Source organism: Danio rerio, chromosome 12 (genome assembly GCF_052040795.2).
Source record: "Danio rerio strain M-AB ecotype USA chromosome 12, GRCz13ab, whole genome shotgun sequence".
Classification (NCBI taxonomy): Eukaryota; Metazoa; Chordata; class Actinopteri; order Cypriniformes; family Danionidae; genus Danio; species Danio rerio.
The window spans coordinates 23055731-23072054 of record NC_141032.1 but is presented as its reverse complement, the minus strand read 5'-3'; the positions used below and the strand labels follow the sequence as shown (position 1 = coordinate 23072054).

General features: G+C 33.9%; 1 long non-coding RNA gene across 2 annotated transcripts in view; it reads right to left on the bottom strand.

Moving 5' to 3' along the window:
- LOC137496814 (uncharacterized) overlaps positions 1-16324 on the bottom strand; it is an 81250-nt gene that overhangs the window by 63510 nt on the left and 1416 nt on the right. The window contains exons 1-3 of one of the 2 annotated variants that reach the window (XR_015504050.1): positions 14691-14956; positions 5313-5520; positions 3223-3303 (exon numbers count right to left, since the gene is read on the bottom strand). This is a non-coding gene — a long non-coding RNA (uncharacterized LOC137496814). Of the gene's footprint in view, positions 1-3222; positions 3304-5312; positions 5521-14690; positions 14957-16324 lie in introns of those variants that run through there. The other variant, XR_015504049.1, reaches the window with a different exon arrangement.

Sequence of the window (16324 nt, the reverse complement as noted above, 5' to 3'; positions counted from 1 at the left end):
ATACATCTAAAATGCTTTGGCAATACTGTACAAAATAATAAAGCATGCTACAGTAATAAAGCAATCTTAAAGAAAAAACACATTTTTTGAGATGTTGACATTCATATATATGCCCCACGTTGCTAAAAAACATTTTTTGGACACATGTATATCAATTAAAAGTGAAAATTGGTTGTTTTTGCATTATTTTGAGCAAATTCATTCTTTTGGTTTGACCATCGTGTAGGAGAAATGCAGAAATGCTATTTTTTTCTCCCATATGGTGTGCAGCATCAAAAATTCCATTAAAACTACACTCTTCCAGCAGTGCCTTGCATCCAATGTCTTGTTTGTCATGAGGGGCATGCATAACATGTTTCTGAATGAAAGTGTAAGTGCAGTTAAAGTCGACAAATTAAGAATTAAACAACCAAAATTACATGAAACTCTGGGGGAAATGTGGATAGCATGGTGACTCGATTTCTTGTTAGATGCAGAAAATAGCATCAAATAGCTGTGTGTGTAATCAAATTATGTGCCATAACATGTGAAACAGGACCATAAAAGGAACATTCAAAAAGCAACTCATGAAATCCCCTTTATCATATTATTGTCTTAGTCAGATTAAGGCAAATAATTTGTTTACTAATGTCCACAGCTTTGTCCTAAATGGCACATTATTCACTATGCACTCATGCACTATGTACTTATGCACTCACACACTCAACAGCCAAGTACATGTATGTAGTGCTGTCCCAATTGGAGCACTAATGTATTTTTTACTAAGTGTAAATTCAACTCATTCCCCTGATGACATTTGACGGTTGCCAGATCAGTGAAATAACTGTCCAAACTATACCTGCCATCAACTGCATTCACCATCGGGTATAATCACTCTCGTAGGAGAAATTTGCTTTCACCATTCAAAATAAATAAAGTTATTCAATATGTGCACCGGATAGCTCCGTCTATTCCGCTATGTAAGCAAACCTGTGGTCGTTGAGTGCGTAAAGTTTCCGTCATTACACACTTCATTTTACCAGCTGAGTGCATCATCCGGATAATTAAAGTGCACTTACTATTTTTGGAGTTTTCAGTGTGAACGCATTACTTAGACTATTTATACTACAAAATGGTGTAGAATAGTGCATAAGTATGCGATTTGAGACACAGCTCATGTAAATGTAGTCACTGTCTATTTCTCCAGCATCTGTGTTTGTTTTGCCGCTGTGAAAATCAACGTGTGCACATAATAAAACTCTCCTTTTCATGCAAACCCTTCCCTCTTTTGCCACTCGACACTCCCACCTAAACAAAGCTGAACTCCCCCACTTTTCTGACTTTTTTCAAACTAGAAGTGTGAAAACACTCTGCTGAGACGGGGGCATTGCCTGGCACATAACTTGAATGAGAGATAACATTAGAGGAAAGTATATTTTACCTGTTAGTGGGTGCACATGGCATTAAAATAATAAAAATAGTGGATTTAAAAAGAAATGGTGTAAAACAGCTTCTTAATACATTAAAAATATTGTTAAAAATCGAATTATCTTTTGTTTGTCGCATACAGTTAACTATTTATGTGATGTGGGTAAAAAGTGTATTTCAATCAGGCTACTACGGTATGTATATTTCAAACTTGTGGAAAGCACTGTACAGTATAGGGGAAGATAAAACTTATTCCATTAGGATTCATATTACAGTTCAGTCAAAATGAATCAAAACTACTCAAATCTGAAATACACCTTTACGTCAATCATTTAATTTACCACTCGAAAAACTAACACAACCACTTCAGCTTTATGTAAATCTAACACTGTGCCTCGAATACACTCGACGCTCATTATGCAAAATGACATTTACTCTCAAAAATCACGTCCTTAACCTTCACCCTCACTTACAATTTTACTCAATCTCACTTGCACGATCTAATTACTGTAGTACCTAACCGTGTGTAATGAAGAGCCCAGGCCAATAAGCTTCATTGATAACTTGCGACTGGTATCACAACTGTGACACAAAGTGATGAAAATGTCACAGTTTGGCTGATGTGTTAGAGTTTTCTGACAGTGCCACATCAGTCTAACTCATCTCAGCTGGGTTGCTCAAAAACATAATCTTGTTTCCTCGCATCAGTCCAGGCGTAAAATAGGCCGCTGTGATAGAAATTAAGCTGTTGACATAACTGCTCACCTCCCTTATCCAACTCTCTGACTACCGGGAATACAGCAGCAAATACAGACAGACATATAGCAGATGGATTGTCTAAACATCACAGCAAAACTGTCAGTGCGTGCTACAGTAATAAGCTTCCCTCATGACATTATCAGTTAAAAAGTGAAGTCACGTTGCGGAGTTGGTAATGCACTTTCAAGAAGACATGCAAGAACCAAAATTCAGCATTTATGCCTCACAATGAACTTTAAAAATTTACAAAGAATTCTAAATGAATATATATATATATATATATATATATATATATATATATATATATATATATATATATATATATATATAAAACATGCTTAAAGGATGTGTTTTCCTTTAAATATTTAACTGATAAAACATAACAGATAATTTATTACATATATTACATATATTTATTACAACAATATAATTATATGAAATTCCATATTATTCGTGTTATTATTATTTAATGTAAAGTTTTAATAATGGCAAAAAAGATGTCCGAAATCCCCCTCCACCAAGTAAGCAAAATATTGGTGCATAAAGACTTTAAATACATTTTAAAGACTAATCCACATTCTCTGCCAAACATTTATGGCCAAGAATTTACCCTAAAACACTAAACATTACATGTAGGCATGAGACGATAACCGTTTTCAAGGTATACTGCGGCATGTTCTGCTATACCATTTCTAAGGTAAAATTTTTTATTTAAGCTTTTTTTTTTTTTAGGACAACAGAAATCAACAGCAGATATGATCTCCAAAAATGCAGTTTTAAATTGTAAAGAAGACTGTGCTTTTAAAACTAATGAAGACAGGAGAAGTCAAAGATTCGTTTGAATTATTCAGCCTGACATGTTTACTGTTACAAAATATTTTAAATGTTTCTCAAAATAAAATATATTGTGTTCAAAGGGAAATTTTTTTTTCCAGACATTTAAAAAGAATATATTTTAGATCAGCAATTACAATACTGTGAAACCGTGCTATTTTTTTCCAAGGTTTTCATACCATCAGAATCTTATACCGGCCCATGCCTAATTATATGACTTACCAGAAATGATCAGTCATCAGTTCACCAAGGTGTCAGCAATGAAGGTTGAGCATGTGTTTCAAACAGCTACAATGAAAATGCCTGAAAAAAAGATAATAAAAATTAACCAAAATTATTAATGATAAAGAGACGAGGTATGGCTTGTTTTCTAACTAATTATTTCACACAATCTGTTTATTTTACAATTTTTTAACTGTAATTTTAAACAATGTTATCATTCAAAAACATTCATTGTTGCAGCTCTCTTTGTTGTTGGAATGCCTTTTCTTTCTAAACATATGCATGATTTAAAAACAGATAATTTCATATATAATTAAGTTTAAAAGCTGTTGTCAAACACGTCTGGTTATATTTTTGAAGTAATTTTTCTCCCAATTCTTAGTACTGGCAAAGCGAGGCAAATTGGTTTATATAGCACATTTCATACACAATGGTAATTCAAAGTACTTTACATAAACAGGAATAAAAGAGACAAGTAAAAAAAATAACAAAGAATAAAAATGATTAAAAACAGATAAAATGTGTTAAATAGGTTATAAAAGAATGAAAAAGTAAAGAAAGACAAAATAGTGTGATCTGTCAGACGTAGCAGTGCTCATTTAGTAAAGGCTCAGCTAAATAGACGTGTTTTAAGTTTTGATTTGAATGTGTTTAATGTTGGAGCACATCTGGGTAAGTCGTTCAGTAAGTATTAGGGTTCATATATAAGTTATAATAAGTTCATTATAAGTTCATTTTATAGTCACATATTTGGACATCCTCTTTAATAATATAACTTTAGAAAAGTATTATTTGCAAATTCTAAAAAGGCAAATCATATAAGGAGCCAATGCCTATCAATGTACAACATTATGGTCAATTAAGTAGTGCTAATGTTGTGCTGATGCTATTTCAGACCAAACATTCAAAGTAACATGGTAAACATAGGGAAGTTGACACAGTGCAAAAATGAACAAATGTGCAAACATAAAATCAACTTTACCTACATTTTTAGTGCCCTTTTTTGTCCTTCTGATCCTAAATGTTTTATTCATATTCTTAATTCATATAGCAGCTTCAAAAAAAAAAGAAGTAAAAGCAAATGTAAGAAATTCCAGTAACACTGTAAATAAATAAATAAAAAAAGCAATACAATAGTTGATGTACAAACAATGTACAATTATAATATATATATATATATATATATATATATATATATATATATATATATATATATATATATATATATATATATATATCCCTGCTGAAAAAAACAGCTTAAACCAGCCTAGGCTGGTTGGCTGGTTTTAGCTGGTCGACCAGGCTGGTTTTAGAGGGGTTTTGGCCATTTCCAGTCTGGTTTCCAGCCATTTCCAGCCTGGTCTTAGCTGGTCAGGCTGGGAGATGACCAGATAAAACCAGCTTGACCAGCTTAGCCAGGCTGGGAGCCCAGCCAAAACCAGCTATGCCCAGCTTAAACCAGGCTGGTCAAGCTGGTTTTAGCTGGATTTAGCTGGTCATTTTCCAGCCTGACCAGCTAAGACCAGGCTGAAAATGGCTGGAAACCAGCCTGAAATGGCCAAAACCCCTCTAAAACCAGCCTGGTCGACCAGCTAAAACCAGCCAACCAGCCTAGGCTGGTTTAAGCTGGATTTTTCAGCAGGGATATATATTGTGATATACAGTACTAAATTGGTTGATTATATATATATATATATATATATATATATATATATATATATATATATATATATATATATATATATATATATATATATATATATATAATAATCAACCAACTAAGTACTGTAACGTTATATAGTTTAGAACTACATGAGAAAGTTTATGCTTGTAGTTTTGACAACAGTTTGATAAACCACCTGTCAGGTCTCTTGGCCGCCATTAGGCCTACTGATCGACAAATTTGCCAAGTAAGTGGCCTACAAAATCCGATGTTTTAGGATGGTTGAGTTGAAAACATTTACTCAACTCGTTCAAGACGAGTGACTAAAACGAGCCCAGAGAACAAGTGGTAAGTTAAGTGTGAAAGGATGGGAGTTCTCTTTCTATATCAATTTATATGTAAATGTAAATCACACTAAATTACCAACCATATGCCCGTCCTCATTTACAGTTCTCCAGGATTCATCCATGCAGGAGGGCCACAGAATCAGGAGAGGATCCATCATCATCACCAGCTGCAGTGTCGATAAGGTGTGTTTGGCAAGCTGGCAACGAAGACATCTGGGATGCCCTTACACCGCCCTCATGTGGCCTGAAGGGTAATCAACAGGGGTGTTTGGGTTCATGATCCCTGACCTGTGAAGGTGACACCATGTGGAACCGCAGAAAATAAGAAAATGTATTGGAACAGAAAAATATTTTGTTGCTCAAATGAATGTGTTTGCTGATATAAAAAGAAAGTTAAATTGGAATGTTTATGTTTTAACTTTAATAAGTTCATCATACAACTTAAAAAATTATAATGCAATATTAATTAATATATTTTAAAGTAACATTCTTTATTTTAAAATATTAGCAAATAAATTAGGAAATTACCCATGGTAAATTTGGTATATTCAACTTCGGCCCACAGCTCTCAATTAGGTTTGGTTTTTTAACCTTTATGAGAAAAAGTTTGAGCACTGTTCTAAATAATGAAAATAAAGCCATGAATGGCATCAGTCATCAACAAACTACTCTATTTGTGCGCTAAAGCAATATACACAAATATTTTTGGTCAAATTACAGATTTTGTCATGCTGAAGTTACCATTTAGCAAGAAAGTTTTTTTATTCTAACCTCATCTGAGTTCTAAAATTATTTAATAAAGTATCAAATGAAATAACAATATCTGTTTATTATTGGTTGTGTGCACTCCCTGTGCGAACTCAAACAAAATAAATGATGCGGAAAATTAGAGCACAAAAACATCACAGCGGTTTACAATTACACGAGGTGACCTGAATAAAGCTGCAGAAGTACAAATGTGATTATAAGCAAATAGAACAGATAGGAAAGAAAATGGTGTGATTTACAATAGCCCTTTTACTTGCTGATAGATTTCCTGCAAAGCTGTTAGACCTCAATAATCATTGCATAATGCTTTTGTGCTGATTGACTCGCATTCTGCCACATTAATCGGGAATGCTTACAAAAAATAGTTTCAAGATAAATATTTAGTGAAGTAAATAAAAATGTGAAGCTGAAAAAGGGGTAACATGAAGAAGAAAGAAGGAGTGATTTGAATCAGAGTATCAGCCACAAGAAAGGAGGATGTACTTCACACTGTACCACTTGGCAGTTCCCTCATTTAATCCTTACTTTAAGCCCTGGTAAAAATAGAGCATTGAATACAAACCTAGTTCAGTTGGACAGATTAGTAGAGGATTATTTATCCATTTAGTCAGATTTATGGTTATAAGAACCCCAATGGTGATCTCTGTTCATTTGGTGAAAGATGATGATGATTAAGCTCTACACATGATGAATTAAAAGACCACAACTTCTAATATGTTTTGAGGCGCAGTTGCATTTCTGTAAATAGTGTAGTGATATAAAGTCACAATCAAACCAAGCAACTTTCTATTGGCCAATATTGAAAGTTATAGCTTCATTCGTTTGCGAAATCTATTGTAATATTTTGCTCTCACAAATCTAATTTAAGCAAAATTAAATGTATGCCCTAAACCACACCTTTAAATATAATTGTTGCCACTGGGAGAAGAATGTATGATACTTACAAATCAGATTGTATGGATTCAATCCCAAATGTGGCAAAACTTGAAATAGTAACATGAGATTGCACTGATAATGTACAATTCTGATTAATAAACTGTGTGCAAATTGCTTCAGTTTAGTATAATGTAAACCACTGGGTTAAATCCAGCAACTGGGATAAATTGTTGTATTTACATATTAACACGGTGGCTCAGTGGTTAGCATTGTCGTCTCACAGCAAGGTCGCTGGTTTGAGTTCCGGTTGGGTCAGTTGGCATTTCTGTGTGAAGTTTGCATGTTCTCCCAGTTTTGGTGTGGGTTTTCTGTGGGTGCTCCGGTTTCCCCCATAGTCCTCAGACATGCACTATAAGTGAATTGAATAAACTAAATTAGCTGTAGAGTATGTGTGTGAATGAGTGCGTATGGATGTTTCCCAGTACTGAGTTGCAGCTGAAAGGCCTTCTGCTGTGTAAAAACATATGCTGAATAAGTTAGCAGTTGTGGCGACCCCAATGAATAAAGGGACTAAGCTAAAGGAAAATTATTTAATGAATGAATAAATATTATTTTCTTACAGTATAGAAATTTGCAAAAATTATAAATATTTTCAAATTGCTAATACGATTGTGTTGGTGCATACTGTAACTATTTCTAAGAAAAATAGTCAAACTGCAGTTTTAGGACAATGTACCTTTTTATAAGGTTTGGCACTATTGGCTAATTTGTATGAATTCATCTGACTTGTGGAAAGGAAAAAGGAAGCATGGGCCTGTTTCTCACCTAATCCATGAATAACTGTCAGTGGGGTGTATCAAACACTATACAAATAAAATAAAATAGAATGTTCACAAATTTTAAGACTGTGTTGCTGAATTGCTCAAATTTAAATACAAAATATTCATTTATTTATTCTCCTTCAGATTATTGCCTTATTTATCAGAGGTCGCCACAGCGGAATGAAACGCCAACTATTCTGGCATATGTGTTACACAGTGAATGCCCTTCCAGCCACAATCCAGTAGGAACTGTGCAAAATAAGTTTAAGAAAAAGATGAAACCCCACCCCTTTTAGTTTCAGTCCGCCACCCTCAGGGCTTCCGGTGAATTGTCATACTTAATACAAAATGTGTTTGAGATCTGATTTTTTTAAAACAACAGCGATCATCACTGCCTGGCTGAGATATGATATAAAGTGGGTATCCGACTGAACAAGAAACACTGCATTAAATTCTTTTTTCCACACCATGTCTTAAAATATGGAAATTAATTTTACCCCAATATTTTCACCAGATATTTTGTGCTAGCCTGCTGCTAATGATGGCACCTGCATTTAAATTGTATTTTGTTTCTTTTTACGCTTTAACAGCCACCTGCATGCTTTTGTCTATTAACTGATTAAATTTGAATAACATTACAGCATCAATGCGGGCGTCACGGTAGCGCAGTGGGTAGCACGATCGCCTCAGCTGGGTCAGTAGGAATTTCTTTGTGGAGTTTGCATGTTTGCTCCGGTTTCCCCTACAAGTGCAAAAACATGTGGTACAGTATATAGAAGGTGAACTGAGTAAGCTAAAAAAACTATCCGTGGTGTATGTGTGTGTATGGATGTTTCCCAGTGATGGGTTGTAGCTGGATGGGCACCTGCTGTGTAAAACATATGCTGGATAAGTTGGCGGTTCATTCCGCTGTGACGACCCCAGGTAATATAAGGATTAAGCCAAAAAGAAAATAAATGAATGAACAACATCAGTGCTGTAAAAGAAACATTATGAAATTGAAATTAGTCACATAAAGCTTTCACCGGAAGTTCATCCTTGGCTGAACACTAGCTGTGCATAAAGCCCATAAAAATATTATTAGTTCATAGTTTCATGCTTTTTTTTTAGGAAACGCCCGACTCTATCTCCAGCTAAACATAGTGTTCACACAAATTATGCCAGTAACATAGAATAGCTACAGTACGCAGTGAGACTGTGCTGGAAAATAAGTCAGAATTTTATTGTTGTTAATAAAAGGATTTTATTTTTAATCTGTGGTGAAAACAAAAAGACTGAATTGTCAGATGTAAACAGAATTCAGAGGAGGGAAAAAAGTGAAAATGATGTTATTTAATCTTAGAATCTTTAATCTTAGAAGTCATAATAATGAGTACAATAATATTAATATTAATAATAATATTTTTTTGTTTGTTTTGTTACATTTTGCCTTTGGTAGAAACAAACTTTCATACACATTTCTGAAGGCTCAACATTTCCTGCAAAAATTTTGATCAATAATATGCTTTACCTGAGTTTTTGGGTCGTGAGGTTGCTGGGGGGCGTCTGAGTTGTTTGTGTTCTATCTTTTTTTCTCAGGGTCAGTATCATAAATCTCTCTGTTGCCAAAACTGCATTGACTGCAAATAGGAATGATGGGATGAGAATTCAAAAATGAATTATTACTAAAACTGGACAGAGCTTATCAGCAATCGTTCTTGTCATGTCAGGGTCATATCTGAAAGGAATAACAGACTGAGAGCACTAAAACTTTGCTTGGGTTTTATTTAGTAAGGAAAAGTTGCTCATGCTTGTTTTATTCATTGATTGACAGATTGCAATTGTTGATTGATAGATAGCCTAATTTCAATTGAATATTAATGAGAATATGTTTTCCCATGCAAAGTTAATGAAGTTTTTTATAATGTCTATAGCTGCACATTAACAATCAGTTGCCAGGTCTCATTTAAATATATTTTTAATACTGTAGAGGTTCATTCATTCATTTTACTTCAGCTTAGTCTCTATTTCAAAGGTCGCTACAGCAGAATGAGCCGCCTAATATTCCAGCATATGTTTTACGCAGCGGATGACCTTCCAGTCGCAACCCAGTATAGAAACCCAACACGGTGAGAGAACATGCAAACTCCACACAGAAATTCTAACTGGCCCAGCCGGGACTCGAACCAGTGACCTTCTTGCTGAGAGGCAACAGTGCTAAACAAAAGATCAGATGATTAGGTTATATTCATTTTAGATAAAAGGAAAGTAATATTTAAAACAACTTTTTATAACATTTATTCATTCGTTTTCCTTCGGCTTTGTCCCTTATTTATCAGGGATTGCCACAGCGGAATGAACCACCAACTATTCTGGCATAATGTTTTATGCAGTGGATGCCCTTACAGCCAAATTGCGCTACTGGGAAATACCCATACACTTTTGCATTTACGCACGCACTCATACACTATGAACAATTCAGTTTATTCATTTTTCATATAGCACGTCTTTGAAGAAACCAGATCACCCAAAGGAAACCCACGCCAACACAGGCAGAGAACATGCAAACTCCACACAGAAATGCCAACTGGCCCTGCCAGTTTTCAAACCAGCGACCTTCTTGCTGTGAGGCGACAGTGAGCCACCGTAACGCCCTTTTTGGTAACATAAAATGCCAAATTTCAATAAATGTATACAAAAGAAACAACTTATTCTGACCTCTAATGAAAGATATTTAGATTATGTATTCATACAAACTTACATATAATTTTATATTTTTGTGCTTTATTATTATTATTTATGTTACATATTTTATTTTTTGACAAGAGTGTAAAATCTAGGTTTGGCTGAGGGAATCAAGTAATTAAAAAAATGAAAATTACTAATATTATCTTATAATTGTAATTCATACTTATCTTTATACTGTGTGTCATCAAATCATTCTTTTTTGTAAACTATTATTGAACTCATATTTTTAAATTATTTATTTAAATTTTAATTGTTTAATGAATTACTATTTATTTTACGTCAATCCTGATAACAATGTAAGACAGAAGTTTTCTGTTGCTTAAAAAAAAGTAATCAAACAACAATTCTAGTACACGAAACTAAACTTAAAGCTTTAGCTTGTATTGCTTTGATGCTTGATAACCTGTCTTTAACTTTGACGGAAACCTAAAAATGTACGTCTACAAATGACAAAGTTGTTTCACTTCTTTCAGTGTACTATTATAAGCAATAAAGCCTCTTTTACACTTATTATATTATCAGTTTATCCAACACTCAAAAAATATTTCTGCTGCATGTTCAAACTACTTATTTAAAATGAGTTAATTGTTTTCTGTTCAATCAAAATTTTAATTTGTAAAAAAAAAAAAAAATGGTAAAAACCGATGTTATCTTGAATTTGCACTGAGATGAGATTTAGGGCTCTATTTTGACGGTCCATGCGCAGAGCGCAAAACGCAGGGCACAAACGCTTTCAAGGCGTGTCAGAACGCATTTTTGCTAATTTAAGGATGGGAAAATCCGCTTTGCGCCGTGGCGCATGGTCTAAAAGGGTTGAGTTTATTTTCTTAATGAGTTATAGGTGTGTTTTGAGAATAAACCAATTAGAGTCTCATCTCCCATTCCCTTTAAGAGCCAGCTGCGTCACGCCATAAGCGCATTCGCTATTTACAGGACGTAAAGTAAGCCTAAGTGGAAAAACTGAGCAATTCACTAGCAAACAGTTGACAGTTTTTTTTAACAGAAAACTGTTAAACAGAGCATCTACTGCGTGAGAATGAGAGATAATGGATGTACTTTAACTTTCGCTCTCGGATAGGGAAACCTTTACACATAGACATCAATTAGTCTATAAATAAATAATTGCATTTGTTAAGCTCAAATATTAGTTTCAAAACTATTTCTAAATTCAGTTCAAATTTCCAGCAAACGAATAAATGAACAATAAAAACGAAGTATGCTCAAAAACCTGGGTTATATCCTAAAACACATGCTGTGCCCCATATGGTCTAAAACCTGACAGGTGGGCAAATCTAAGCTTGTTTTTAATAAAACAAATATAAATATGGATATAATAAATAATACTGCTAATAATAATACCATTATACAAAAGCAAATTGTTATGAATAAACTGAAAAAGCCTCCCGAGATGAAGAAGACATAAAAGCAGTGATTTTTCATATTTATGTAGGCTAGAAAATAATATGTTTTGTAATATTTTAATCCTTTATATTTATATCCTATTTCTATTCTTATTATATTCTATATATATCCTTAATATTTACATTTTTTCATATGTAAAGATATTTGCCTATTGCTCTCTTGTGCATATTAAGCAGTGCGTAAGGGAGGCGCAACTCGCGCCGGAGTTTAGACCGGGTTTGTTTTGGTCTAATAAAAAATCTATTTAGTTTCTCAAAATAGCAACGCGCCAGCAGTGCGCCTCAGAACGCCTTCCTTTTTGAGACTAGAACGCCTATGGGGCACAAATGAGCGCTAATGCATTTGCTATTTAAACAGCGTAGCGCAACGCCTCAAAACGACTCTTGCGCCAAGCTGAAACTACCAAAAGACTATTGTGCTGCTCCTTGCGCCACACTGCGCCGGGTGTATGATAGGGCCCAAAGAGTTTGTGTGAAACCCAGTGTAGGGATGGTACTGTATACAGTTTTAACCAAAGAATGACCAGTCTGTCCAATGACGAGAAGCCAGAATCAGAGATTTAAATAAATAAATGAAGTTTACTGAAGATACTTTGCAGTTTCATCAGCAGAAGCCAGCTTCAACACTCCAATGAGTTCCTAGGCCGCTCTGCTTACAATCACCAATCAATAACAATCATACTCTCACATAACGTCATAAACTGTGTCATACATATAGGTGTTCTAAACTTACTGGTTAAAACACAGATAGACTAGGAAAATTTCCATGTGGAGTTTGTGCGTACAATTCTGAACAATATAATCGTCAGACAACCACTACACTGTTTAGAGCTGACTCCAGACAGATCCAAAATCCAATAGAACACACACACTTAAAGTATAATCTGTTTCTTATTCAAGGCTGAGTGTACTCTCAGCCGTCTTCATCAAAACTGGTTAAAAACCGGTATAATCTACTTTCAGGCAGTCATAATATCCTTACTAAACAAAGAATCACTTTAAAAGAATTAACCGTAAAAACAGCAAAATCACTTTAGACATTTTAGATAGTATTAACTCATAGAAATAACAATAGAAAGAGTTGCTTCCAGTCCTCAGCCTTCAGTTCCACTAAAGGTCTTCGTGACCTCTGAACAAGTTTGTTGGCTCCTGAAAAAGTTACACAGAGAGGCATAAGCAATAAACGTTCTTGAATAAAGCAGTGTGTTTAACTTATTCATTAGTTAAAATCATTTCAAAGTTAAATACTCATTCAAATAATTATATTTAAGAAAAAAAAATGAGAAACAAGATGAGGAAAGGATAAACATTGATTCATAATGAGATGGATTGAAAGGCAGAAATCCGAATCCTTCACCAGCTTTTTTGTTTTTACAAAATGAATGTCCATGATGTTTAAGGTAAGGGAAAGTGAAACTTTATTGTCCTGGTTAGGAAAATTTGTCTTAGGCTCTTGCCCTCAGCTGCAGTTGTCACATACATAGAAAAACAATACAGACATACAAAAACAGATGTGTATATAAATAAATCTACACACCTTCCTAGCAGTCACTGTTTGTTTTTTACACCTTTCAAAATTGTTCTATTGTTTAGCCTAGAAGAAGACGGTAATCACAACAATATATACTTTCACAGATTTTTTTTGAATAAAAAGTATAGAGAGTAATAAAAATACTTTTATGCTGCAAAAATATTTTTTCTTGTGTTTCCCCTCCAAATTTCACTGAACTTTTTCCCTAATTGGTAGGAAGAAAACCTCTCAGAAGCATGCCATGGTTAACCCAGAGCAGGGGCGGATTTTTTATTTTATTATTTTTTTTTAATCTGTGTTGTTTTTACATGCGGTCAGCTTTTATCTCTTGCTAAATTGGATATTATGATGACGAGGATAATAATGATGATAATAGTAATAATAATAATAATAAAGGTTAGGCATTTGGCCCAATTGCCAATGGCTGCTTGGTTTCTTGCAGCCAGAGACTGTACATTAGGTCATCATGACAATTAATATTTATTCATTAGGTCACCTATAATTGTTTAATAAGCACATACTTATTCTAAACAAGAATAAGGCAAAGCCTAGCATAAGCAGTGATTCAAATAATAATGACACAGTGAGAGAGTTAAAAAAGATCAGAAGATATAGAATCAGATAGACAATGTGTACAATGTCAACTAAACAAGGAGAAGCCAGCATATAGACAGTGGCAATAAAGAACGCCACTGCAGAAATGACATATATAGTTATTTGTGAATAAAATTATGCTGAAGTGTTGCTAGTGCTGCATGTCCATTTGTGTGTAAAGGTGTGTTCACATTCACAGGTTACTGCTATCATAAGTAATAGCAGACAAACGATATAAACAAACAGCACATGGACTCTACAAGATTCACAGATTATTTTGTTATTTAGTGTTTACTGTATGCATACATTTGTTATAAACGGGTTGTTTTTGTTTCAGTCACATACATTTAATGTTTAAATATCTGTAACATATGGTATTGCTTATATTATTTCACCATCTAAGTATATAAGTAGTGAATGTGTAGGTTCGTGGGTGGGGCTGTGTCAGTGTGGTAGTGGGCTGGTGTGGCTACATTGCCAGGGCTGAATTTTTGTCCCAGTCCGTCCCTGACCCAGAGCAAATACCTTAAAACTCTGTTACATTTTACCCCGGGTTATTTTGTGCCCCAATGCTCCCCTAATGTCACTGGATAAAAAGAGTTTTTATATCTATTTAATTTACAGCAAGGAACACTAAACCTTTTCCCCGAAGGTAACAACTCGTGCTCATTAATCAAAACATACAATAAAGGTATAGTTATAAATGTACTCCCTATTTACTCACCCGCAAGTGATTCCAAACCTTTATGAGTTTCTTTTTTTCTGTTAACCACAAAAGAAGATCTCCTGAAGAAAACTAATCGGTAACCTTCAAAATCCATATTGAAAACAAATACTATAGAACTGGTAACAAGTTTCCAACATTTTTCAAAATATCTTCAAACAGGTTTGGAACAAGTTAGGGTGAGTAAATGATGAACAAATTTTCAGTTTCAAGTGAACTATCCCTTTAATTGCCAGCAGCAGCTACTGCCATCCAGATGTCCAGACTTTTTAACCAGGCTGAAGTTGAAGCAAGTTGTCAAAAGACTCTACTAATGGTCAAATGATAGTGTGACAAGAACAAGAAGTAAAAGTGCAGCTACTCTGCGTGTATTAGACATTGAACTGACAGTTGCATAATGCACTTCATGGCACTGAGAAAAAGAGTATTTGAAAGTGCATATACATGATTCCCTGAGGATTAACTCAATATACAGTACAGTATGATCTGAGTCTGAGCAGAGATTTAAGTGCAAGTTTCTGAACTGTACAGATGGTCTAATGGGTCCCAAATCTAGTCTTATTTTCACCAGGGAAATATGTTGTGCAGATGGAGATAATGGCCATGTACAGTACAGTGTGTGTGTGTATGATAAACTGGCATTGCCCACTGGATAAATTGCTTTGGATGCACTTCTTCGTAATGATGGATTTCCATATGCAATTACATGCTGGATGTAGTGAAACTCATTAAAGCTTCATTAAAAACTGTGCTCGCATGAGACTACATGTACAGTATAGACATAACAGAATACATTCATTGAACGACTGAACAATTATATTAAGCTTACAGTTACATTAAGTCATTTAGCAGACACTAAATGAAAAAAGCGAGTATTTATACTGTATTTTTATAAAGAGCGATATGGAATAAAAACAATACACAAAAAGTTCTATAATTACACAAACGTTTACAAGCACATGTATATTACTACTTAATATTGTTGTGCTGTTGTTGTTACTATGAAAAAGTACAGTTGTTTATAAAGATTAACATTATTGTTATTAACATTATTAGTATTATTATTTTATTTTATTTGACTTTGTACTATAACAAATATACCTTTTTAAAATAAAAAACAAGACAATTGTTATTTATATAAATTACTTTGTTAAAATTACGGCTCTATATTAACAGCTTATTATTTTTCAATTTATTTTTATTTTTGATGTTTTAAAGTTTTAAACTATTCAAAAATATTAAATGTTATTATCAGTCACTAAACATAATAATAATAATAATAATAATAATAATAATAATAATAATAACAACAACAACACTAGACTAATCATTATTTTGGTCGTTTTATAATAATACATTTATTATTAACAACAACAACTATTATTATTATTATTATGTCAATAAATGTGACTATTCATATATTTATTCATTCATTCATTCATTTTCTTTTTCGGCTTAGTCCCTTTTTTAATCAGGGGTCTTCACAGCGGAATAAACCACCAACTTATCCAGCATACGTTTTACACAGCGGATGACCTTCCAGCCGCAGTCCAGTACTGGGAAACATCCAAACACACTCATTCATTCACACACACACACACACACACACACACACACACACACACACACA